The sequence below is a fragment of the Mastigoproctus giganteus genome, chromosome 3 (genome assembly GCF_048544385.1).
Source record: "Mastigoproctus giganteus isolate SK-2022 chromosome 3, ASM4854438v1, whole genome shotgun sequence".
NCBI classification, from domain to species: Eukaryota; Metazoa; Arthropoda; class Arachnida; order Uropygi; family Thelyphonidae; genus Mastigoproctus; species Mastigoproctus giganteus.
The window spans coordinates 172,986,971-173,014,561 of NC_143577.1; the positions used below are offsets into that span (position 1 = coordinate 172,986,971).

General features: G+C 33.8%; 1 long non-coding RNA gene across 1 annotated transcript in view; it reads left to right on the forward strand.

The window, feature by feature from the left end:
• Positions 1 to 27,111, forward strand: part of LOC150088413 (uncharacterized) — a 71,958-nt gene extending 44,847 nt beyond the window's left edge. The window contains exons 5-7 of the long non-coding RNA XR_016546736.1: positions 15,152 to 15,283; positions 26,472 to 26,602; positions 26,722 to 27,111. This is a non-coding gene — a long non-coding RNA (uncharacterized LOC150088413). The remainder of the gene's footprint in view (positions 1 to 15,151; positions 15,284 to 26,471; positions 26,603 to 26,721) is intronic.
• Positions 27,112 to 27,591: the final 480 nt, after the last annotated feature.

Sequence of the window (27,591 nt, forward strand, 5' to 3'; positions counted from 1 at the left end):
TTTCTCGATTGGGTTTTGTTCTTTAAGATTTGTCCCAAATAAACAGCTGTCCCGATTAACCAGAATCCACTGTACGTACATATCTAGTTTTAATTAAATATTAATGATTGTCACTGTGGCCAAGTAACATTATCAATCATTGTGGTAATTTTAGTTAAAACATTAAAAAAGATAAGCAATCAATAACAAAGAACATGGCACACACAAATCGCAAGTGAGAACGGAGTAATAAGTTACAAAGATTAAAAAATAGGAATGAAGAGAAGATTCTGAAAAATTGTTTTTTATGTAATACTCAAATTTAACAAAGTTCTTTTGAGACAAATTTTAGGGTTTTCTGTAAATTTGAGCAATGTTAGTTTATTTAATTGTAGAGGTAACTATAATATAGATTACTATAAAGAAGAAAACTGAGTAATGAGTCAATAGTATAATGATGTTATACTATTTGACTAAATAGTGTGTGTAAATTGTAATCTTTAACCAGGAGAAAGGTTGAGCCAGTTTCTCAACAGAATAACTACTGGCAGCAGTGGAAGCTTGCTTGGGAAAGTGCACATCTTTCAGAGTAGATTTGTGCTTTATTGAAATGAGAAAAATAACTATTTTGTTATCAGTATTTTACGCAAGGACCAAGTCAGGGGCATAAAGTGTTATTATGCTCTGTGTTGCATGTAATCCTCGAGGCTGTCACTGACGTTCTCTCAGGTATGCCAAGCTGTTTGCTACTTGGAAGTCCAAAACACCAATAGAACTAATATTTGGGTGACACTCAAGTCAAATGGAACTAATTTCAGCACAGTCCAGTTGGTCTGTGATAGCCAGATCCTCTGTTAGCATCTTCACAATGGTGGGACTGTTAGTGCAAGTCCAGGTACAAGCCAATGTAAGCAGGGTCGAGATGTGGCACCCACACCACATGGAGGAATGCTGCCGCTCTGTGTAACCAGGCAACGTTAAGTGGTAGATAACTCTTGTCAACTGGTACAGTACCACCACTTTGCCTTTTCCAGGGCAAAGCTCTGACAACCCTCCCATCTCTTCCATCATGCAGTATGATTGATGTCTTAGGAGGTTATGATGGACCATGTCTAAATCCAATCTTCCTTACATTTTGACGGTACAGCTCTAAATTGGTGTTTACAGGCTGGCTGCTAGATAGTCCACCAGACCGAATCTATTGGTAACTGTGTAGGAGGTTTCTGGAACAGCTAGTGTGTATAATTTTGCTGCTCCTTCTTTACCAGATAGTGACTGGTGGGAGTCAGAGTAGTGTGTATGTGGGTGGGGCATTGTTGAGGCTATGTCAAAGAGGTGGGTATATTACCTTGGGTACACAGTATCCAAAAATTTCATTACTTCATACAGCCTGTCCTTGCCACATTTTCTTACTTCTGAATACACCATGAATTGTCAAAATAATAAAAATACTTATGCAAAAAAAAATCTAAACCTCCCAAATGCTTCTAAGTTAATTTCACAAATATACATGGTCTCAGTGAGGTCCACTTAGTCTGCCAAACCCCGTGTACTTTTTCTGACAGAATTCCAGATGTCGAGTGATTCAACCACTGCTCATCTCAGTTGTCTGAATTAATCGGTGTATGATTCCTTTTGCTTCAAAGGTTGGTACTTGTGCATATGTCTGTTCTGATATTCCCTCTCAGAGAATTAGTAATTTGGAATTTCCTCTTATTGATCTTCTCTGGCTTAAAACCTCTCTACCACATTCTATCAAATTCATCTGTAGCCTCTATCATTATCCCAGCTCCACTAATCATTTTGGAACTCTTGACTTCCTCTCTTTGAAACTTTATTTTCTCCAGCCAACTTTCCTAACAGTGAGGTAATTTTCCTTGGTGATTTTGATGTTTGCAACTCCAGCGAACATTGATTGTTCATTTCCCTACCAAAATACCAGACAATCCTAACCATGCAGCCAACGTGCTTGATCTTTTTCTCACAAACAGCCCTTTTTAAGTACATTTTCAAGGTGAATGGCACCTCAGATCTTCTCTAAACACCTCAGATCACAACTTGTCATGCAGCCTTTCCCTTGTGGCCATTCTAAACAGTTTGGCCTTACAAGAATGCAAAATGGGATGATCTGCGAGATTTCTTTTCTTTGGTCGGATTACTGTTTCAAATCTACTGTCAATGTTTGCTCAGGTCGTGTCAGTGAAATTATTCTTGTAGGGATGAAATCCTTTTTTCCACATGCCACCTTAAAATCTCTTCCTTTATCTAAACCTTGGTTTTCCAATAAATGTACCAAGGCCGTTTAAGAGAAGAATGTTGCATATCATAATTGGCTTGTATCCAAATCTCTAGCTTCATTTTCTGTCTACACCAAAGTTTGCAACAATTGTAAAGCAGTTATTAATCATTCCAAACTAGATTTCAGGTTAAGTGTAGAAAATGTGCTTCTTGTACAAATCGTAGTCGAGCATTCTTGGTCTCTTACCAAAGCTACTGGCTGCAACTTTTGCCCATCTCTGTTCCTACCTTTGTCAAAACCAAATGGTTCTGTTGCCACTTCAGCCAGAGTTAGAGCTGACATGCTAGCATCCTATTTTTCTTCCAACTCGTGTACTGATGATCTTGGTAAAGCACATCATACATTTCCCAGTACACCATTCAATTATTACTGTGGTCTTCCATCAAAAAGATGTTAGAAGCATTTTGAACGATCTTGATGCCAAGAAAGCTTAATGTGTCATGGCTTCGCCGCTGTCCAATTACTTAACTTTTGGCAAACAACTGTTAGATAGTAGGAGAGTGTATGCCCATTGTTTTCAGCCGAAGAGTAATTGATTATTGGAGTAAACTTAATCTGGTGTTGAAGTGGATAGTTTAAATTTATACAAAGGATTTGACAAATTATAAGGGATGAGCAAATGAAGTTGTTGCTTTTTTCCTCCCTTTTGATGTAATCCTGCTTCCTTATGTTATTTTGCCATTACTAATAGTAATTTGCTGAGAGAAATAAGAGACTGAAATAAAGGATTTACATATAAAATAGCCAGTGTTATTTCACCCATGTTGTGAAATGATAAAGTTAAAACTACCTTGATCATGTGTTTTTGTTGCTGGCAGTATTTTAACTATCTAGTTATTGCAGATATCTGAATGTTCACAGCAGAAACTGACTTCAAATTACTTTGGTATTATATAAACTTTCAATTTTCATCTTCAGGGAACAAAAAGAGCAAATGCTGCACTTATTTGTTAATCATGTGTATTTAAGTTCAAAAGGGAGGTTATCCTGTCATTTAAATGGTATATTAACCTTTTGGGATGCCATTTTAAAGTAGTGCAATCCTTTTAAATAAATGATTGCACTTTTGACAATTAAGTGCCTTGCAGAAAGCACCTCATTATGAAGGCAAAATCTGAGAATTGATTGTTGCATAAATTTGGGCATTTTAAACCTGCTGACTGCAAAAAAAAAGTTTTCTACAAATATCATGCATATTCAAGATCCCCCCCCCCCACTGAAGGAAAAGTCCAGTTTATAGACAGAAATTAAAGATATGTTTAAAAGAGCGGCAAAGAATTAATTACTTCAGATCTACACCCTTACTTCTATATACTTTTAATTTTTGATTAAAATGAAAAGTGCAGTAAGCGCCGGTTATAGTGATCATGTTTGCAAATTGAATTTTGATTCTAATAAGCAAAAATTGACAAATATTATCTGGAGGCTATAAAAATAAAGATACAAAGCACAAATTTACACTTCATTCCCAAAAAATTATTAGCAGTTAAATGATATGTGAAAATTGGAAGAATATTATCCACAGGTTAGCAAAATAAAAATATTTTAGATTGCTTTAAATTATCTTAGATTTTAGATAATTTCAATAAACTTATAAAAATCTAAAATAAACTTATTTTAGATTGCTTTAAATTATCACTACAAAGTCTATTTATACAAAGTCACTACAATATTGTATAACAGTATATTTGCGATCACTTGCACCAGTTTCTTCCAACACTCTCCTCAGGATGGCTATAGCTTGACGAGTTTCCTGTTTTGTAACTGGAATTTGTTTAGGTTCATCTTCATGTTCCTCCTCCTCCTCAGAGAAATTATCAGTAACAGACTGGGCAAGTTCTTTATCTCTTAAAGCTGTAGTAACTTGTAGATCATCTAGGTCCACCCAGTCATTAAACTCCTGTTCATCTGTCTTCAGGGTTTCAACACGTTAGTATCGTGACTTAGTTGGCTATCATGAATAATTAATCCACATGTTTTGAAACAGTTGCTAATGCAGGTTTTGGAAACTTCATTCCAGGCATTCATTGTCATGAAGTGCATCTAGAACAGTTATCTGCTTTGTGATGTTGGGTGATGTTCTCAAACCATCTATAGACTGGATGATTCTTCACCTTGTATCTATAAAAGGTCTTATAAAGGTTTTTATTATTCTCTGGTTGAGAGGTTGACTCAGTGATGTGGTATTTGAAGTTAGACAAACTATTTCAATGTTTTTGAAAGTCAACTTTTGGATGAGCTGGGCAGTTGTCCAAAACCAATGCAATTTTTTTGTTTTTCTTATCCAATTGCAAATCCCATTTACGAAGATTATCTTCAAATAAAGCTGTCACCCAAGTGTTGTCATATTCAACAGGCAGCTGTTTTACTCCTTTAAAACATCTAGGCAATTTACTTTTGCTGATAACTAATGGCTTCATCCTTATTGTTCCTGGCATGGTGCATGTTAAAAAAACTAATCTTGTCCTCTGTCTTTCCTGCAGATGCAGAGGAATTTTTAAAAATCATGCAGTGGTCTCGGGTAGCCCTGTAGTACAACCCTTTTTTTCATCTTTATTAAAAATGTATTCAGGACTATAAGTGCTTAACAGTTTGCCAAGAGGTTTTCAACTGGGTGTCAGCTGCAGAACCATCAGAATCTTTGTTTTCTCAGTGAAGTTTTTTGTAAACAATATGATGCCTCTTCATCTTGTCAGCCCTCCGTTCGTTGCCTTAACTCTTCATGTAATTTTTCAGCAAAATCATTAGATTTTTGAATAAAAATGCTACGACTGATTGTTGTGTTAAATGAGTTGGCCTGTTTGAACCAAACTAACAAAGCTTCATCTACTGTTTGGCATTTCCCTTCACGCTTCCTTTTTCTGGTTTCACATTAGTATTTAATGTATGACATGATTTTGATAATGATGACTGAGGCACTTCTAATTTTACTGCTGCTTCTCTTTGAGACATATTGCCTTAATTTATTGTATGTTTCTGTAATTTGTAACTCATCTTTTACATTCCAATTCACTTTCTGTTCACTGACTTTTTTTTTTTTTTTTTTTGGGTAGTGAAATTTAAAACACAGTAAAAAAGATAAGTGTCAATCAATAACAATGCACACGGAACACAACACATGCAAGTGAGACGAAGTTTAGATATAGAAATGAAGAGTAGATTTCGGTGAAGGGGTTTAGTTTGGTTTTTTTTTTTAGGAGCATTAGCAACTAAGGCCATATTGCTCAGGGGATAAGAGGTGGTCATTCCCTGATCCTCTCCACATCCTCTGTATTTGGTGTTCACGGGCTCAAGCCCCGGTCCAATCAAGAAGCGTGTGCTATGCACTGCTGCTCCTGCCCACCTGGCTACAGAGGCGCCCAGTGAAGGGGAAACACATTTTACCATAACGTGAAAACACAATTTCAGCTATCGGTATTATTGCAAATGCAATAAGATAAGTTTACTACCCCTTTATTGCACTAACAGGATTGCATTAACAGAAAAGCCCAATGAACTGGAAATTGCAAATTGTTTTATGGTTGTAACCTCTATAAATGTGACCTAGAAATTTGCTTTAGAAAAATATCACAGGCATTCAAAATTGATTCTTATAACTGAAAATGTGATTCTAATAAACAATGAAAGTATAGTGCATTTTTTTATTGATTTGAATCGGTTCTTCAAAATTTGATTCTGTAAAGCGACTGATTCTAATAACTAGTGATCATTATAACTGGTGCTTACTGTGTATAGAGCTAAGGTTTAATTTTGATGGAATACAGTAAGCCTTTTGCAGTTTAATATTAAATGTTCTAAGTTGGGAATCTAAATTTGAACTCATTAAGAATTGTGTAGTTAATTTAACCCCAAGCCAGTCATACTGGAGTAGAAAAAATGAGGTGTGTTCAAAACAGTGGTAAAGTTTATATTACTTTTAAAAAAAAAAACCCTTCAATAATTGATAACTTCTTTAACCCTTGATTAGAAATTTGGTATACCAGGTTAAAAGGGCAGCAAAGAAGTAAAAAAATGTTAATTTCAAATACCTTACAGCTTTATGTATTATCATATTGCTTAAAACTAACTAGATAAAATAACATAAGTAACGCATGGCAAAAATTTTGGATTAGTTGAATTCATAAGTATTTTAAGGTAAACATTAATCTGGAATATCTGATTATCTGGCACTACTGCAGTTCTGTGGATATGAGATTCTGATTACTTTATTTGAAACAAAAATGACCAACAGTAAACGTGGATTGATGGTATAAAACAAGCATTAGACGAAAGGTTTACTCTTAGATGCCAGATATACAAGAAATCTGGCAACATAGGAGGAATAGTGTATGATTTGTACTACATTACTAGTGTGCACCCACTAAGTATAAGATTTGGATAATATTAAAATCCATTTATTAATATTAAAATTCATTGCTAATTGTCAATCCTTCTAGAAATAATTTCTATAAGGGTGTTAAGGATTAGCAGTGGGTCTGGAATAACCCACTGTGCGATAGATTCTGACTTCGTCGAATCTACTGTATCATGATCACTGAGAACGTAAGTAGGAGTCTAAAGATGTCAGGAAGTGTGAGAAATATTGATATATGCTGACAGTGCAATTTGATGTGCACAATAAGTAAGGAAAATTGGTCATTTTCCAATATACTTCCCAGGAAACACTGCATGCAGGTGTGCACAAACTTCTTTGTGGTAATGTGGTAAAGCTTCACCTTGGTGGAAACTAAAGTTACCATCTTGCAGTTGGGGCATAAGAAAATTCTGTAATAAGTGCAGATACACAATACTTATGGTGGTAGTCTTGCTGATAACTCAATGTGCTAAAGGAAAAATTCTATCATGATTACATCGTATTATTTTGCAATCTACTGTACTGTACACAATTTCTGGTTAGTGAATAACAGCTTGAAGATTTTCTCTATCTGAAGTGGTTTTAGGTTTGTATCGTGTACTATATTCACAAAATAACATCTTAATTTTGTTTTTATTTTCTGTATTTATCAATGATAGTGATAAAGGTATATCAGGCTTAATGTCCAAGTTTGCAGATGATATGAAGGTTGGTAGGGTTGTTAAAGGCAGTATGCTACTGCAGCAGGATCTGGAGAAGTTGAGCAGATGGGCTGAGAGGTGGAAACTGAAGTTTAACATTGACAAATGCAAAGTGCTGCATATGGGTAGCAGTAACTCCAGAGTAACATACCAACTGTGTGGTACTACACTCAGGTTGTGGAGAATGAAAAAGACCTGGGGGTAAATGTGCACTCAGATATGAAGTTTTCTGAGCAGTGCAAAAAGGCTGCCAGAGTAGCTCATGGTGTTTTGTCAGTGATATATAGGAATTTTGCTAGCAGGGATAAGGAGGTGATTATCCCCTGATATAAGGCAGTGGTCAGGACACACCTTGATACTGCATACTGGTTGGGGAGGCCTCATTTCAATGAGATTAGTGAATCTCATTGATCTGGAGACGGCAAATGCGAGGGGATCTGATTTGAGGTGTATAAGGCCTTGAATGGTTTGAGCAAGCTCAATGCTGATGAGATTCTTCTTCTTGCTCAGATTCTGCACCTGAGGGAGCATAAATTAAAATTGAGGACAGTTGCAGAATAGATGTGCAGAAATTTGCCTTAAATAAATTCAAGGCTGAACTAGACAGACATTTGGAGTGAAGGGATGGGTGAAACGGGGATGGTTTTTTTTTTTTTTTTGGCTGATGCTATATAAGCTTGCTTTCTTGCATCATATGCCTCTACTAATGGTAAAGATTTGTGGGCCCCTGCACTTTTACATTGAACATTACAGTGCCACTTATTTTTGTAATCAGCCTCATGGATTTGATTCATTTGGATCCCAAGTATCACAGTTAAGTTGATCATAATGCATTTTAATGTACACATTTAATAAAATAAAGTAATAACTTTATGCTGCAGTGTTGGTGGGTTATAGATTTATTTGTATAAAACCAGCTATAAAATTTAAAACTGATGTCACAATTTTAGGTATTTTTATTTTTTTCGAAATCTGGAGAAGCAGCCAAGCTAATTTTTAGAAGCTGTAAATTTGTCCTGTGAAAAAGTCATTGCCCTAATGGCATTGTTTGTTAGTATTTATCAGTTCAATCTCTTGGCCTGTACTGTTGAATAATTGTTTTCAATAAAATATATATTTAAAGTAGTTTTAATCTAATGTCCAAAATCTCTCGCTTATGGATTAGTTATGCATCCTTTTAAATTAATCTTTATTAATATTTAATTTTAGCTTTGGCCAGCTAGCTAACCTTTTAGGATTGTGTTATCTACCTGCATAAAGAAATAATAGCAGTGCCACTTGGAAAGTAGATTGCAGTTCTGGGGTGATCTGTCTTGTTTTCCAAAGGTTGGAGGTAAATTGGATTCTTTTTAAGGTTAAAACCAACAATCGTGAATTATTTCTATGTGGAACTGCCAAATGGTGCATCAGCATATTGTGTGTGTGTGTGTGTGTGTGTACTTGTATATTATATATGAGTGGAGGTTGATACCTCTTATAAATAATTTGCTGTCAACAAGACCCTCTTGAGTTCTAGATGACTGCCATCTCTTTCAGCTGAAGGAATGGACTTGACTTTCGGATAGGAAATGAAGCTTACTCCCATTGCTAATTTTTTTGCCACCAGTTTGTGATTGATAAATATTTGTCTCATTTGCAACAAATTTAACCATAATTTTTTAGATCTGCTTGGAACTTTTAGGGCATCATTTAGGGCTACTGCTTCATATTGGAATTTGGATATACACCTCTTTGCAATTGCATGTAATGTGGGACTAATATGGTGACAATGTGTTCACCTCACTTTAATGTTTTTGGATATTAGCCTTTTGTCATAAAGCTATTCAGTGATTATAAAACAATTCAGGATTTTGTTTTCATCTCTTCCATAGGAATTGCTTGAGGCACTCATTAAATTATAACATTTTGCAGCTACATTTTGAACGGCTTTGTGATATTTTTCTAAATCACATTTCTGGAGGTCACAACCATAAAACAAAGCTCTGTATTGCTTGTCATTTTTATAAATAACAGAAAATTTTATAATATTGCGAAGTATTACACTTCCCCACCCAGCTGGCAAAATTTTCTGTGGAGAACACTGACATATGAGGAGATCTGTAGAGAAGTGGAGACCAGAAGCTTATTAATCTCTGGCAAGGAACCAAATTATTTTGTAATAACTGAAGGTAAAGTGCAGTAGAAATTGTTAAAATTGAACACGAGATCTATCCAGTTATATTAAATGAAGTAGGCAAACCCTTAGCCATAATTATGAAAGCTTCCTTGGACTCAGGGGAGGTCCCCATGTACTGGAGATGTAGAAATGTGTCCCCAATTCACACTTTAAATTTTTATATATCACCTGGTTTTGGCACATGCCTTAGTTGCTAATGCACCAATAAAACCCAACAACCAACCAACCCCAATTCACAAAGTGGGATCAAAGGGTGACATGAGTAATGACAGACATGTTAGTCTAACTTCTGTTCCAGGGAAAATAATGGAGTCACTGGTTAAAGAAGCAATGCAGGATCATCTGGACAAGACTACAGTTATAGTTCAGACACAGCATGGGTTTAAGTGGAAGTCTTGTCTGATAAATTTGATTGGATACTATGATGTGGTCACAAGGGAACTGGATGCAAGAAATAATTTTGATATCATATACAGGAACTCTCCCCGACTTACATAAGGGTTGTGTTCCACAGAATGCTACATAAGTTGTATTTTACGTAAGTCGGGGAATTTACCCATGCTTGAGCAGCACTCGCAACTGTGCTCGCTGAATTAATCGAATCGAAAAAGAAATGTTCTACGAACACGTAAATAGAATTATTGTATTTATTCAATTTGTTTATCTCGTGTGAGGAAAAATTACAAAAGCATGCAATTTAAAAAAAATTTCAAAATTATAAAATTACAAAAAAAGAGAGGAAACAGGCATAATGTCTCTTGAGCATTGTTGCCAGAATTGGATGTCTTCAGCTGATAAGTACGCCACTGCTGAGATTGAGGGAGGGCTGTGGAGATTTAGAAGCCGCTCAACCTTACGAAAGAACATATTAATGGATGACTGGATGGGGGGGGGACTTGCTTCTGAATCTGATTTTCCATCCACATTATTAACAGCTGTTCCCTCTTTGATATAGCACCTGAATGCTGTTTTGTGATCACTGTTGATCTTAAGTGCGTTGATCCTTTGACAAGTTCCTTTATACATGCACTGCCCTTTATAACAGTATTCACTGTTGAAGCAGTGAGACCTAATTCCCTTGCAAAAGATGACAAACTTTGTCCTGTTTCGTACTTCTTAATAATTTTAATCTTAATTTCTAAATCAATTTTGTTTCGTTTCCTGGCACTTGCACTTTTCGCTGGTCGCTTTCCCTTCATCATTGTAATAACGTAAATATGAATGAAGAGAAGTTTCTGAAAATTTATTTTATACGATTGAAGATTTCAGTGAAGGGGAACACACTTCACCATAATAGCATAAAAACCCACACAATTGCAGTTATCGGTATTATTGCAAATGCAGTAAGATCGAGTTTACTACCCATTTTTAATTAGATGCACTAACAGAAAACTGGAAAGTGCAAATTGTTTTATGGTTGTGACCTCCAGAAACTTGCTTTAGAAAAATATCACAAAGGTGTTCAAAACAGATTTTTAACGGGAACATATGATAACGATGAAAGGGTAGTGCAATTTCCATTATAAACATGACCTTTTAGAGAGATAAATAGCTTAGTAATATAGCGAAATTTTTAACTTCCAAGGACTTGGAACGAATTAGAAAAAAAAAAAAAAAAAAGTGTTATTGGGTTCGCATTAAAACATTTCAGATATGAAGATCTGATATGAATGCAGTTTTCACTTTCCTGAAAAAGTTTCATGCTATGACCAGATATAATGTATAATCACTTGTTATTTTCTATCATTGTTTGGTGCATAATGGCCTTTAGCTGCTGGTGTGCTGTAAAAACTTCCAATAACAATGAAGCTCAGTGTAAATTAAAATCATATTTAGTTCATTTGACAAAAGAAAACACATTTCGTAGCATGTCCAGTAATATCAGTTTAATAAATGCTGTTCTGTGAGCAGTGAAACATTTGTCGAACCTGAAATTAACGATGTTGGTGTTTTGTGTTTTACTGATGAAAGCCTGTTTCACAGTTGTACTTTTGATGTGCATTTGAAGATAAATTACTGGTACTTCATGTAATTAGTATCAGTAAGGTCAAATAATGCAAGGAAACAGTTTTTTTGCTTCAGCTAAAAAATAATTAAAATAAAACTGAATATTTATATATTCCCATTTGTACAAGATAACCATCCAATTCCCTTTGAACTTAGCCAAACGTTTCCTTTGTAATGTTGGAGGCAACTTGTTCCATAGTTTGACAACTTTCTACCCATAGTGAACTTCACAAGAATCCAGTCTTTGTTATTTCCTGATATTTTATTTGTGCCCTTGTTGGTCTTACCTGTGAAGGGAAAAAAAAAAAAAAACAGATTTTAATTTAGAAAAAAAAATTGGGACAGTTACTTGGTTGTAACTGCCAATTTGTGTTTTTTTTTTTTGCTAATTTAAACTTGCCTGTCATCAGTTTTCATGTTTTAAGTTTGCAGAACTCAACCATCGTTATGAATTTGTTTGTGGCTTCAAATGAATTTCCCATAGTGTTTGTATTTTATAGCTTTAGTAGTCCTCAATTAATTGAGCCCAAGAATTATCCCATTTCATTAGTCCCATCTTGAAATTAAGCTTTGCCTCTACTTTTGGTCACATAGGTTTCTTTTGGTATAACCCATTTTATGCTGTTATTGGTTCTCCACTGTCAAGTTTGTGATGTACTTAGGTTCCTTAGTAAGAATCAGATCTAGGATCCACTTGTACTCTCTCAGCCATGCTAGGATAAGTAGCAATCAGTTGAAAAACCATTACCACATAAGTTTTTTTTTTTTTTTCCCCCCTAGTTCATGTATTCCCATCTATGAAGAGGCAAGTTGAAGTTGCTTATAATGAGACACTTATTAGCCCATGTAGTCTGCTTGAAAATATACAGGGTGTTTCTAACGTGATGGTCAATAATTTAAAGGTGAACTGTACAGACTACAATATGCAAAAAAAAAAAAAAACTAGTAAACATGGGTTAAGTGAATCGTTTTCGAGATATTGAACATTTTTAGTTGGGATCCACCACTGACTTGTTTGTTTAGGTTAGGTTATGCTCATTCTCTCCGTTTCTCCCCCCCTCTCAATGCTCTGAGACGTAGCAGGCATACTAGTACTTGTCAAAGGATAGTCAACATGGAAAGAGACTACAGCAATGAAGAGTATGCAGACATGCACTTCATGTATGATAAAGCCAACTACAGTGCACTTGAGGCTGCACGTTTGTACCAAGAAGCAGTTCCCCGCCGAAGGCAGCCCAACAGGCACACATTCATCAGGGCACATCAATGCCTTAGAGAACATGGCAATTTGCACATGGAGTACGAGCAGGTAGGCCCAGAATCATAACACCTGATGTTGAGGAAATAACATCTGAGGAAAATAACATGTTGAGGAAATAAAATCCTGTGGTGTTGAAACCAAAAATTAAAAATGTATTATCTTATGTTTAATAAAACCACCCTTAGCAAAGGATTCACAGCTTTTTGCTAAACTAGTGCTCTCATAGTCAGTGGCAGATCTTAATAGAAAATGTGCATTATCTCAAACGGTTCATTTGCGGCCCGATGTTCACTGGGACTTTTTTGCTTAATTTAAATTGTACTTTTCATCTTTAAATTATTGACCATAATTTTTGAAACACCCTGTGTGTGTAATTTTTTTTCATATTCTTTGGTTTGTAATGTACTCTTTTATATATTCCCTTTGCTTCAAGTCATTTCACATCATACTAATTCAACATTCATGTTACTTTTGTATGTTTATCAGAATAGCACTTATGATCTAAGTGGGACCAAATTTGTGTACTTTATTTAGTACTAATGTGCATTGATATGATTACACTACGTAAGTTCCTTAAAACACAAATATGAAAAAAAAAATTAAGGAATTTCAAACTTAAAACTTGTTCACAGATCCTCTTGATAAGTCTAGTATTTTCTGTTATTTCTTCAACTTTTACTGCTAATTTCACTTCAGCCCATCATGGTTGCTGCAATGTCATATTCAGCCAATCTTTGCTTTAGTGCATTTCTGAAGATTAAGCCGCACTCAGAATACTGAATTGGGGGGAAATGAAACTGATACAAAAAAAAAGAAGACTAGGAAGAAAGAAAACAAGGATGCATTTTCAAGAAATCAGATTCTTCTATATCATTCACATTTAGGAAACTTTATATACACATGCCACTACTTGTGAAATGCCTCAATTTACAATGATTATCTTTGGAGAAACACTATAGACTAAACCTGTATTATGATATTTCAGAATCAATTGTTTCACTATAGAGTAGATATTTTTATGCAAAACATAGATTGAAGTTAAATACATAATAAAATGTTAATGGTTTGACAGAAAATCAATGAAACATTCTTTGCATATCATGCTCAAGATCAACAAATTACAGAAGGAAGAAACATTTAATAAAGGGACGTAACCTTCAGTTTTCCTTAAAAAATCACACACACATGCACATGAAACTTTTGATACTGCAAGCGATTATTTTTTCTTGCCAAGTACATAATAATTAACCTTAAGATTTCTGGTTAACAGATACTGGGAACCTCCATTCTATAGGTCTTATGGGAAACCTTTTATCAGTACTCCCATATTTACTCTAATTCAAACATGAATTAGAGAATTTAACATTTGATTTAGGATAATTCTTGCTAAATGTAACTTTTTTTTTTTTTTTTTCTTCCCCATTATCATTATGAGCCATATTGGTGCAAGGAAGCCTTGAGGCTTTTGCTGTATCAGGTAAAAAAAAAAATAATTCTGAGTTACCCAAAGAGGGAGAGAAAGAGAGAAGGAAATTGCCAAGAAAGAGAAGAATGATGATATTCAGCTCAGGACCCTTGGTGTGCCAAGCCCATATTCACCAGATGTGAGGTTTCATCACATTATTATCAGAATGTTGTAAGCCTATATTTTCCAGCACCCATTAGATTATATATAGATTGTGCTATTTCTTTCTAAGAAAGAGCTGAGTCATTTCATAAAAAGTGATACTGTCTCTTGAAACTAATAAACTTTCAAATATTGAAATGTCTGTCAAGGAACAAACAATAATAATAATGGATACGGATACAACTACTACAGTAACATCAGGTTAAGGTGAAAAATTTTAAACAATACATAGAAGCAGCTTCATCTCAATTTCTTGAAATTCCAGCAAAGAGAAACAGTAATTAAATCCATTACCCTCCCCACCCAAAAACTGAAAAACCAAGGAAATTTTTGTCCCAGTGCAGAAAATCTATAGATCTATAATTCTTGGAAGAGTTCAGTAATTCCCATCCCTCCCAGTGATGCCCTTATATTAATTAACATTTACAAAGTGATGAAAAATATCAACAGTTATAGGCAAATGAAAATCATATTACTATAACTTCTGATTCCCAACCATCCCAGTCTGACAGCATATTTACAATTCAACTTTTTGAAATATACAATTTGCTGACAACTTGTTGCTGTAAATTAGACATGCAAGATAAATGTGGGATACCTGAATTTGGTGCCTTATTATATGCTGCAAAAGAAAAAAAAAACTTCATTAATTTTAGAAAATTATTTCTAATAAAAACATATCACAGAATGGTAGAATCCTTATAGATATTAATTACATCACTTCAAATGCATCTTCTACCTTTGCAGTAACTCTTACTTCATGAACGTTTCCATCAGGATCATCTGTCTCAAGAGGACACCATATTCGATTGATCAAATCAAATTGTTGGATGCTCCATTTATGTTTATGTGAAGCAGCCCTTTGGAAGACAGCTTCAGGTATGAACTGCCCCCTACATTCCATTCCAAATTACTTGAACATTCAGCTTAAATGTATGATCTTTTACAGAGAAATCTGCATCAGTTATTTTTAGTTCAAAATAAATGGGATTGGCAACACCCATGCAAAGAAAGGTGACCCTAAATTATTGTACGATTGTGAGAAAACACATTAGTTCTAGAATATATTTGTGCATTTCAGTTATAATTCTTCAGTAACAAAGTAATGAGAAATGGTACAAGTTTGGAATTTTGTGTAACGGGTGCTCAATTTCCTTCACATCTTTTTTTCAGAACCAATGAACAAAATTCATACTCTGCACAGTTCATCAAGCATATTTACCACTGTCCACAGGGAGAAATCATTCCGGCTATAAAACAAAGGGTGAGTAAATCCTGCCACATTCCATGTGAACTTCATAGTTATATACAGCAGGCCCTCGCTATAACGCTGTTCTTATAACCCATATCTTTCTAATGCTGTCACAACTCACTATGACACTTTTACCAATGTACAGATTAAATTTTTGGCACGTTTTCGTTAAAAGTTTCATCTGATGTAGTTGATAGCTTGAACATTAATAGCAAAACAGCATTAAAATTTTCCTACGCTAAGTGAATTTTTCTTCCACGCTAATTTAATTGCAGTATGGTGGCTTGTTACGTAGTTCCAAAATCAACATTTAAAAAAAATGATCAAGTATATTGCTTGTAATATTTGCGTTATATGCATTTATGCAAAGTCTAGTCATCACTCAGCACAGTGTTAGGTAATGGACAGTTTACTCGAACATTGTATAATAATTAATGCATTGCAGTTACATTTTCGAAAGATGAATAATGGCGGATAAGAATAAGCAACGTCTGGATGTGGTATAAAGCCTTCTAAGATTGACTGAATTCAGTCTAAAAGACTGAATTTGAAAATTAAATTATGTTTTTAAGCGAATTGATTCCGTTCAACAAGTAGATATATGCAATCATGTGGATTGGCATATTCAACTGTAAGAACAATTATAAAGAATTAATTTTAGCAGCGGAAAAGACACCTGTTCCACTGCAAACAACTAAATTGGTTATGGCTAGGCCGGCTATTATAATTGAAATGGAGAGCCTTCTAAATAATTTTATTGAAGATAATATCCAATGCACAATTCCATTAAGTTAAATATTATTAAATAAAAAGCGATTAGCCTATATGATGATCTGAGGAAAGCTCACCTTAAAAAAAAAAAAATTGTGGAACCATTTAAAGCTAGTAGGGGCTGGTTCGATAGATTTAAAATTCAAGGAGAAGCTGTAAGTGCAGATCAAGGAGCAGAAACTTTCAAAAAAGAACTTCAAATTATTGAAGAGAGGTGTTATACTTCTCAACAAGTTTTTAAAATAGATGAAATCAGACTTTTTTTGGAAATGAATCCCTAAAATAAGTTTCATATCGAAAGAAGAAAAAAACATGCCAGGTTTCAAAGCAGTGAAGGATCGGTTGACTTTGTTGTTGAGTGGTAACGCTGCGGGGGATTTTAAAGTAAAACCCCTTTTTAGTTTACCTGGAAGAGGGCCAAAGTACAGCCTAAAATCGACCAAAGATTCAAAAACTCGACAGCCCAGGGCCACCAGATTAATAAATTCATGATTTTAATTGGCATTTTAAGTTTAATTTTGATATGTAATGTAGTTACTTACCACATAATTATATACGTATGTAATGGGGAATATTTTATATATGCAAAGCTTTTTAATATTAAATATTTTGACTAACATTTGTTGTCTTTTCACTACCATTTATTATTTGTGAGTCGCGGTGTATAGATCACAAATACATATGTTACTTTACGAGAATACGGCATGTGCTCTGTTTTTCCGGAACGAATTATCAGCATTAAGCGGGGGGTCACCTGTAATTCTCAGAATTATATGAAATCATATTTCCATGTATATAGGCACTTTGAGGAACAAGGTGTAAATCAGTTTTGAAATCAACTCCAACAAGTAACTTGTGTAGAAATTAGAACACCTACTGCACCAACCATATACCTGCAATGTTCACCTTGCTCACCTAGCAAACTGACTGAGTGTCTTCCAAGAAATGCCATCTAAGAAGAAATAACAGAAGTGAATCCCCTCCCATCTGATAACCAAAAAATTATGCTGCAAAAAAGTTTTTCAACCAGTTTAAACTTGAGTATATTAAATAGGTTATATAGAAATTATTCATTTATGTATCTACTCCCTATATCAATATTCGCACATGTTCATTTGTTTAACTTTAAGAACATCACTTGATTCCTGATTTCAGCCTTTGAAGAAATACCATCTAAAAAAAAAATTCTCCCCAAATACAACACAAGTTAACTACAAAAAATTTTCTGAAGCCAATTTAATTAATCATCCACATGACATATATAGCAATAATCCCAAATTTTAAATATTCATTCGTTCACATAATTGTAGCATATTTTTATTTAAGAAAAAGAACTTTGTACAACATTAAAAAACATCAAATTTTATTTTCTATACCCCCCCCCCCTCTGCAAATTCCAGAATAAATTCCAGCCTCAGAAACAAAAATTCTTGCAGAGACATTTCCCTATCTATGAATCCTAATCGAAATATCTAAATTACGACATACATTCTTGTCAGAAACCGTTCATTATCCTGGCAATTCCCATATATTTATTTATCTAAAAATTCCCAAGAAAGGATGCTTTAGCACACAAACTCCTCTTCTTTCCATACTTGTGAACAATCGATTTAAGTATGAAGAGATATATTTGTATAAATATTAAATATACAGGAGAGTCTGAACAGACTCTGCTTCCCTTCCCAGGACAGATGACTACACAGAATTCTGCCATGACATTGTGAGGGTCACTTAAAATTCCAGATAATTTTAAATTCATCCAAATAAGATTGCTTTGAGTAGGATGTCCAGATTTAAAGAACTACAAAACAACAGGAATGTAATTTTAAATCTCCCCTTTAAAGATAGTGGATGTCATACTCAAAAGTTGGTGGATAATCATTTAATTTACACTACTTAATGCAACAGGAAAAATGAAACTTGTGACTGCACTCTCACACAGCTCATTTTTGCATTGCATTGTTCAACAAAAGCTTTGCTCTCTTAATAAAATTGTCATAGAATATTTTGTTACCTGTAATTTTTTTTTAATCAATTGGATATAAATTGACTTGAAAGAAGTTTAATTTTTTCCAGTTATCAAAAACCAAAGAAGGCAGTGACAAGCATCACAATATAAATATTCCAGAATTGCTTCCATCAGTGATATAAATAGTCAACATGCTGTTTTGAGAAAAGCTCAAAAACCATGGCCAGCCAGTGCAATTTGTATTGTTATTATTTTTTCCCTTAAATTTCCACAAACACTCAAGTTTTTGAAGATCTTCCACTCTCTCCTATTTCTGAATCAAAATAGAAGTAAAATTAAATATTTCCATGCTTTTCTACACAAATAATTTTCCTGTTTTTTTTATTTTTTTAAATTTCAAATTCTAGACTGGCAAAATTAAATTAAATATTTAAAATTTAAGGCCTCACTTTTGAAGAAATACCCATATTTTCATTTCTTTAGACTTGTCAAAGACAATCTTCAGGAAGAGATATCCAAAAAACACTAGTAATAACCTATTCTCATTTCCATCACTGCTATATAAACATCAATCAACAGTTAGTGAAATTATACAAAACAGCTGAATAAGAAAATAAAATAATTACTGAATAACTCTTCTGCAGGAAATCTTCCTTCTTGAACTTAATAGAAAACCATTAATTTTCTCTACTCCATCCTGAGAGACTGCAGTATATATTTTCCTGAAATATAATCATGGAAAGAAAACTACTTAACCCAAAAGCATCCTACTCAAAGCATCAGAAAATATAATTTTCATATACTGTATTTCATAAAAATCTTATTTCGTATAATTGATGTTTAAAGCATTAATGCTGATATGTTTACACCAAAAAAAAAGCAAAATACAGTATTTCAAAACTCACTTCATTAATCTTGTTCACAGATTGTCTTAATAAATTGCAAATTTTGTTCCTTTATTTCTTCCACTTTTACCATGAGGTTCATTTCGACACATTATGCTGGCGCAATCTTGTACCCACCTGCCTTGTGACCAATACTGCACTTCTAAAGATGCAAAGTCCCACCTATACCTGTACATGAATTTCTATCATAGAATGCTGAAGTGGGAAACTAGAACAAAAGTCTTGACAAGAAAACACATTTTCAAGAAATGAAAGTTTCTTCTCGTGTCATTCCCAGTTAAAAATCTTTGTCAGACCCCATAGTTGGACTGACATAAAGATGGACTCCTCAATTTACGATGATTTTCTCTATAGGCTAAATTTCTTTTTTGTTTCAGAAACTTTGTTCTTTTAACAGAGTAATTTTTTTTACAAAACTTGTGCATAGAGCAACAGAGTTATATGCATATTAAGAAAGTGAAGTGCTCCAGCAGAAATAAATCAATCTTTGCATTACTGAAGATCTGCAAATTACAGAAGTTGGAACTTAATAAAGAGAAATTAACAAAAGATGATTATTTATTGCATAATATTGCCTAATGGGGGAGGGGAGAGAAATCTTTTACAGTACAATATAGTTTTCAATTCTGCATATGATGATTTTAACTTGAAGTATACAAGAGTTAGGTCTCCATACTACAGGTCTTACTGCAAACCATTTCTGTATTAGTCAAAACCATCAAATATTAAATGAGAACATAGTCTTACATTAATTTATCACATTCATATAAGATAGTTGTAAGCTATGTTCAGCACCATGATAATTTATATTTAGACTGTGCTCTTTCTTTCTACAAAAATAGTCCATGACAAGTGACACACTGTGTTACTTCTTTTGAAACTAAAATAACTTTAAATAGAACAAACAATAATACAAATATAATGTCAATACTTAACTACCAACAGTGACAGAATTCATGATGAAAAATTCCACCCTACACAAAAACTGGTACATCTCCATTTCATCAAACTGTATGGAAGAGAAATTAAATTTGTAACCCTCAAACTAAACTGTGGAGTAAATTACACCTATTCCCAGTGCCCAAAAATCAACAGGTCTATAATTCTTTCAAGAGTTCAGTAATTTCCACCAATCCCACTGATGCTTCTACTTACATTAATGTTATGATGTGCTAAGGTGTTCCTTGAGCAGCATGATGCATAGATAAACTGTTTTGTTTGAAAATAAAGCACTCAAAACCTATGTAGATAATACTGGAAATTTGTACATAATGGGGTCAAACATTTCGTGGTATTTTCTTACCACTTCTTCAGTGATTGCAAAGACGGTAACTAAGGGTTATTATGGAATTCTTAAAATATTTTTTAGTAGAATTAAGTAAATTAAAAGTTATACTAATCAAACTAAGATCTAATTCATAGAATTTTGTTTTAAGGTTAATTTTTATGTAGCAAAGAATACATAAACACCAGCTGTCATTGCAATATCACTGTCACAAAAGGTCACTTTGGTCACAAGAGCTTGATTTGTTGTGGTTTACTTAATCTTGTTACCAGGTGGTATGGTGGAAAAGGGTCTGGGATTATCTTGTGTTCAGTTCTATGGTTCACTTGTGCCCTGACGATTAATAGTTAATGGGAGATGTTGATATGCATTTAAGGATATGCAATAAAAATTAAATAAAAATAGTTTAATTAAAATAGATTAGAATATGACAAAATTATATAACTTTAATAATATTGTTCGAAAGCCTTACCAGTTGTGATCTGTTTTTAGAGTGGTTGGCAGGATTTGACCTAAGACATAGTCTACTTCTTAGATGGGGGAGATTATTTGGTTGGGGGGGGGGGGGATGGTTGTGGTGGTTAAGAGGTTTAAACTTATTTTTAATTTGGGTTAGGACTATTCTTAAACATGTGTGTTTTCGATCTGAATTCCTTTGTTACAATTAATGTTATCCATGTTATCTATCTGTCGTCAATACTGATGTTTCAGAAAATACCCATTTGTGGTGCTCTATCATATGGAAAGCTGGGGCTGAATTTGTTACTTGCCTCTTTCAATGTCCTTGTGTTCTTTTACTCTGGGTTTTCTCCTGCTTTGTCCTTGTAGGTTTTAGGGCAATCTCTACATTGTAGCCCGTGTATAGGTTTTTGGAAAGGAGCAGGTCAAGATGGGTGTTTTTAATGTCTTGTTATTGTGGTTCTAGTATATGTAATAAAAATTATGATTTTTTTAGCTATTTCTTTACTGATAGGTGGTACTTAGGGAGATGCTGATGGTTTATCATCATCAGAAATATTGGGTGTATTGTTGGAGAATTTTTCTGTTGTTTTAAATAGGACTTTATGCAGATAATTACAGTTATTAAAGATGTGTGTAATATGGAGGATTTCATCCTTGAGTGCTTGGCATTTGCAGAGAATGTTAGTGGGATAGGGTGAGAGTTACTCACCTGTTTTAAGCATTTACAACTTGAATGATTTCTCCACGTGGGTGATGATACTTGATGAAATTTAGAATTCGAATTTGATTCTCAAGAAAAGGAAGTCTGTGAAGAAAATTGTGAGTTGTCAATATATGAATGAAGTAATGAGCTGTTTATTTGTCATTACTTAAAAATGCATTTCAGTATTAAATATCTGTTTTGATGTGATTCAGAGAAGCACAGTAGTATTGTCCATTGATAGGGAAATACCTCTACAGGAATTTTGAACAGCTGTATTTTATTGTGGAGGTGTAGAAATTAAAATTGATTTTTTTACCTTTTTAATCTCTTAAATAAATTTATGTTATAGTTGTCATATATGAATAAATGAATATTTCTATTTGTAATAACATATATATTATAGCTGGAACAGTGCTATATAATATAAGAGATGATCACGGAGTTCTATGGTGGATGATGAACAGAGAGAGAGAGAGAGGTAGCAGTAGTTAAAGGCGAAGGAATGGAGGAAAGGAAATTATGATCGCTTAAGATGCTCATGCTCTATTAACTGGGTAGATTAATTAATAAAATTAATAAAAATTTTGAATGTTTTCAATTTTAAGTGTATCATTATATTTATTTATTCGTAATATTAATTCAAAGCATGATCCTTTTCGGGTTGTGAATTTTCTAAAGTGAGCATTTAACGTAAATGTAAGATATTTTTTTAAAAACACAAGTCGTATTTTTATAATTTTAATAAAATCTAAAAAATTAATTGTTGACATAGATTTTGTTGCACATAAAAGTGTTGGGAATTTGCATTTTTAATATATAACCTGAAAATTAAAAATGGTAATTGAAAAAAGAAATTTACTTTTACATGTAACAAGATATGGAAAATGTAACATACTAATTTTTCTCAAATCACTCAGTGTGACCTGTCAAAGAAATCTAACTTTGAATGTGGCCCCTGTATGGGGAAATGTTGAACACCACTGGTGTAGAAGATTAAAGAGATTGGTTTAAGGAAACATTTTGTAATGTAAATTATGGATTTTATTTTATGGGAGTGGTGCTATTTCCTTATAGTTTTTTTTTTTAGATGGCATTTCTTTGATGGCATTTCATTTGCGTGAATTTTGACATTTGTAACAGTTATATGAATGGGTCATTTTTATGTCACCTATTTGATATAATTGGTAAGTTAAATTTGTTTAAAAATTAAACAACAAAATTTAAAAATATTTTGTTGTTTAATTTTTCTGTTGTGCAGTGGTGGGGTGTTTCACTGTTCCTTTTTTTCTTGAAAAATTATTTCTTGGAAGATTTATCCAACAGCTGGTTTGCTTAATGGGAGAGTAACATGGTCAACATTGTTGTTACACGGCTGGTGAAACAGGTGAGCTAATTTCTACAAGCTTACTTGTGGGAAGCAATTTCAAAACTGGATTATGTTATAGTCCTTCAAACATAAGTGCAGTTCTGATGAAAATTGCTGTTAGTGGAATGGGCATGGGTTTTCTTAAGTATTTAAAGCTGGAGTGATTTTGCCATGTGTAGGATGCTGGATATGTACACTTGATGAAATGGAGAATATCAATTTGATTAATTGGTCCTCAAGAAAAGGATGTCTGTAAAGGGAATTGTGATTACAAAATTCTGACCTCTTGCATTTCTGATTACTTAAAAACACATTTCAATATTAAGTATCTGTTTTGATGTGATTCAGGAGTACAATAGAATTGTCCATTAAAATATCTATAGGAATTTTGACAGCTATATTTTTATTGTGGGGGTGGAGGAATTAAAATAGATTTTTTTTAAGAAGGTATAAAGTCCTATTTTTCGTAATATGTGAATGAATGAATAAATTCAAGTCTAACAAGTTGTAATATGTGAATGAATGAATATTTCCATTTATAACAACAATAGTGTAAATTCTGGGTTGATTTTAATGGGAGCATTGTTATTTCCTCATCGTTTTGTTTAATTTTTAAAATTTTTAAATTTTTTTATTTATATGGCGTTTCTTCGAAGAATGAAGTTCAAGTCAAGCCCTGACAAGAATTAGCCTTGCCATTAAAATATTAAAAGAATGAGCATGTATGAATATTGACATAGGTATCAGTTATGTGAATCGGTCTTTTATATGTAATCTATTTGATGTAATTGGTAAGTTAAATTCATTTAAAATTTTTTTGTTTCATTTTTCTGTTGTGCTGTTGGGGGGGTTGTTCAACTGTTCCTTTTCTTTTTTGAAACAGTACACCTTAGAAGACTGATCCAACAGCTGGTCGTCTTAATGTATGAGTAACACGGTCAGCATTGCTGTTGAACTACTTTTTAATTTAATTACTCAACAGTTGAACTAATTTAATTAAGCTCACTTGTCGGAAGCAGTTTAAAAACTGGATTATGTTATGGTCCCAGACTTGCCACATTTAATAATGTGAAATGCACATAAGTTCAGACCGTTTTAGAAATAAAGTAAGTACTTTTCTGATGAAAATAGCTGTTAGTGGGATGGGGCCAGGTTTTCTCACATGACAAGTATTTACAGCAGGAATGATATCGCAATGTGGAGGATGGTAGATATGTACGTTTGATGAAATGTAGAATATAAATTTGATTAATTGGTCCTCAAGAAAACGAACTGTGTGAAGGAAATTGTGAGTTGCATATACAAAATTCTACATTCAAAATTCTGATCTGTTCTATTTCTCATTACAGAATTAAAAATGCATTTCGTTATTAAGTTTCTCTGAATCACATCTGTTTTGATGTGAATCAGAGAAGTACAGTACAATTGTCCATTAATAGCTAAAGATCTTTTGGCAGCTATATTTTATTGAGGGGGTGCAGAAATTAAAATTGATTTTTTTTTTTTTTTTAAACAAAGCATCAAATTAAAATTGATTTTTTTTTTTTTAACAAAGCATCAAGTTACAGTTGTAATATGTGAACGAATGAATATTTCCTTTTTCAATAAAAATATATAGCTGTATCACTGCTATAGAATTTACGAAAGGGTATCAAAAAGTTTGTACTTTTAACTAAAAATAATAGCCCCAGAAAGGTGAAACTTCACAGGAACTTTAAATGTTTTCTATGTACTCTCCCTATATAGTAACACATTTCTCCCATCTATGGATCAGTTGTTTAATGCCTTGATCATAGAAGTCCGAACATTTTGCCTGAAACCACGATTCCACTACATTGATGACTTTGTAAGGCGAATCAAAGGAGCATCCACACAATGGTTTCTTCATTTCTTGGAACAAGAAGTCTGATGGAGCTGCGTCAGCAGAATAGGGTGGGTACTACAGTAGTTCGAAGCCGTACTGGGCAACAAATTTGGTGGTGTCAACGACCATGTGATCCGGTGTATTGTCTGACAGAAGGTGGACACCTTTGGTTAACATTCCTTGTATTTTCACCTTCAAAGTAACTGTTTTGAAATATTTCTCTGCTAAGTGTGCAACCACGAGAAAGGAAATCTGTAAGGATAACCCCTATTCTGTCCCAAAACACAGACATCACCACCTTCTTCGCATATGGAGTGGTCTTTCCCTTTTTGGGAGGAGTTGTGCTTCTACTGCTTTGATATGTCTTTTGTTTCTGGGACATACTAGCACTCCCAGCATTTGTCGCTAACCGAATCAAAAAAGTTTTCAACATCTGCATTACACAAATCCGACAGTTGGGGAGAACATTGCATTCGACATTGCTAATTCAAAGGTGTCAGCAATCTTGGAACCATCATGCGGAGACTTTAGACATGTGCAGGTGATCATGTAAAATGCTGTGGGCAGGACAATAGCTAATTCCCACTGCATTTGCAATGAAAAGAATTGACATGTCTGTCACTTAGCACCAGCTGCTCAAACTTTGCAACCATCTCACTGTCTGTAGATGTTGATAGTCTTACATCTCTTGGCTCGTCAAACACACTAGTTCGATTGCAACTCCTGTTTCCACTTTTTCCACAGTGACATAGGATGGTCAATTCTGCCCATACACAGCTTTCATTTTTTCGTCAATTTCCTGAGCTTTCTTTCCCTGAAAATCACTTTGTCAACCATTGGGTCCTTTATCAGATTCCTGGCTCAACCTCTGGTGTACGATCCCACACAGGAATGAAATTTCACATGTTAGTTATGGAATATGTAGACAACTTATATTGAAAACAGCATCTTTCTGCTGTGATTTATCTAGATCAGGGTACAAATTTTTTGTACCTGCTCGTATTTTGTGTAGAAGATTAAAGATTAGTTTCAGGAAAGGTTTTGTAATATTATTTTGGGTCGATTTTAATGGGAGGGATTTATTTCCTTGTAGTTTTTTTTTTATTTAGATGGCATTTCTTTGAAGATTAAAGTTCAGGTCAAGTGCTTAAGAAATTGGCCCTACAATTCTAATATTAAAAGAATGGACATGTGTGAATATTTACTTGTATCAGTTATGTGAATGGGACATTTTCATGTATCCAGTTTCATGTATACTCAAAATTCACATATTTCAAGTGTAATATGTGAATGAATGAATGAATGAATGAATGAATGAATAAATATTGCCATTTATAATAATAATGTATATAATGCTATATACAATGCTGTATAATTTACTTTGTGAAGAAGATTAAAGACGTTAGTTTCAGGAAAGATTTTGTAATGTAAATTTTGGGTTTGATTTTAATGGGAGAGGTGTTTATTTCCTTATCGCTTCTTTTGTTTAGACGGAGTTTCTTTGAAGAATGAAGTTCAAGTCCATTGCTTAAAAGAATTGGCCTTGCAATTAAAATATTAAAAGAACGAAGATGTGTGAATACTGACATACATATTGGCTATGAGAATGGGTCATTTTTAGGTAACCTATTTGATGTTATTGGTAAAGTTAAATTTGCTTAAAAATTTTTTTGTTGTTTAATTTTTCTGTTGTGCAGTGGAGGAGGGGGTGTTACACTGTTCCTTTTCTTCTTAAAACAGTTTTTCTTGGAAGACTGATCCAACAGCTGGTTCGCTTAGTGGGTGAATAACGTCAACATTGTTGTTACCCGGCTGGTGAAACAGGTGAAATAATTTCTACAAGCTTGGGGGAAAGCAATTTCAAAATTGGATTATGTTATGGTCCTTCTTCGAACACAAGTAAGTGCAGTTCTGATGAAACTTGCTCTTAATGGGATGGGGCTTGGTTTTCTCACATCTTAAATATTTACAGCCGTAATGATTTTTCCCTGTGGACAATGCCGGATATGTATGCTTGAAGAAATGGAGAATAACAATTTGTTTAATTGGTTCTTGAGAAAAGGATGTCTGTGAAGGAAATTGAGTTGTGAGTATGATATTCTGCCCACTTGAATTTCTGATTACTTAAAAACACATTTCAATATTAAATATCTGTGTTGATGTGATTCAGGAGTACAATAGAATTATCCATTAAAATCTCTATAGGAATTTTGACAACTATATTATCCATCTTCCCCACTGCTGGTATCATTCCCTCGCTCCTTGTATAATTCTCTATAGTAGTCTTCTGCTATTTGAATTATGCCTTCTCTGCTGTTTATAAGTACACCATTGCTATTCTTCAGTTTCAGTATCGTTTGTCTTTCTGTATTACTGCTCATGGCTGCTGATTTAAATCCTTTGTTTTCCCTTAATGCTTGTTCTACTTTTCTTGTGTTAAATCTTCTTATGTCCTCTCTGAGTCTCTTTCTAATGGCTTTGCATAACTCAGTATACTCAATTTTCTCCCTGTCAGTGTTTTTCTTGCTCTTCATTTGTCGTCTTTGGTTCATCACGACAAGTGTTTCTTGACTAATTTTTTCTTCTTTGGATTTCTGTTTCCCTATAGGT